The following is a 636-nucleotide window of genomic DNA, read 5'->3' as shown; positions in this document are numbered from 1 at the left end:
AGTCAGCAGAGCCAGGACTGGGCACCAGCTCCAGCCATGAGGTGACAGCAGCACAGAGGAGCTTTCCCTGGGTGCTGGGGGTGGGAGAGCAGCACTATCTAGACAATCTCTTTCATTCAAAGATTTTTTAGGCATGACTCATGTGCTGGTGGTTCCATGTGCTCCCAGTGCCCTTTTTCATAGCTCACTGGAAGGTCAGAACAGCACGTCTCTCAGAAAACAATGTTTTAATCATGTTTGGAGGTTGGTTCCCTCACCACCTCCCTCTGCACACACAAATAGCTCAGGAGCTGAGGAAAGGGCAACTCCAGTATGGGTTTGGGGTGTTTTTTTCCTAGCTTGGCACTGCTGTTTTCCAACAGTAGCAGCGTTTTTAACAGAGAGTGCTTTTTCAGGAGGTTTTTACACCACCTCTGTGGAGGCAGCTAGAAAGGGCTAAGTCACATGTAGGGATTTTCCTGAGTGTGCAGCAGAGCTGTAGGAGTCAGAAAGCATCATCTCCCCTTGGTTCTGCAAGAAAACCACTGGGAGAAGGGGGGGGACTCACACACTCTCTCATTTTCTCACCTCTACAATGGAAAAAAACAGTATTTACATGCTATGGACTTCAACAGTAATGGATAATTACCCATCAGT

This window comes from Merops nubicus, unplaced genomic scaffold (genome assembly GCF_000691845.1).
Source record: "Merops nubicus isolate BGI_N331 unplaced genomic scaffold, ASM69184v1 scaffold1048, whole genome shotgun sequence".
Taxonomy (NCBI): domain Eukaryota; kingdom Metazoa; phylum Chordata; class Aves; order Coraciiformes; family Meropidae; genus Merops; species Merops nubicus.
This window is presented reverse-complemented; position numbering follows the sequence as displayed.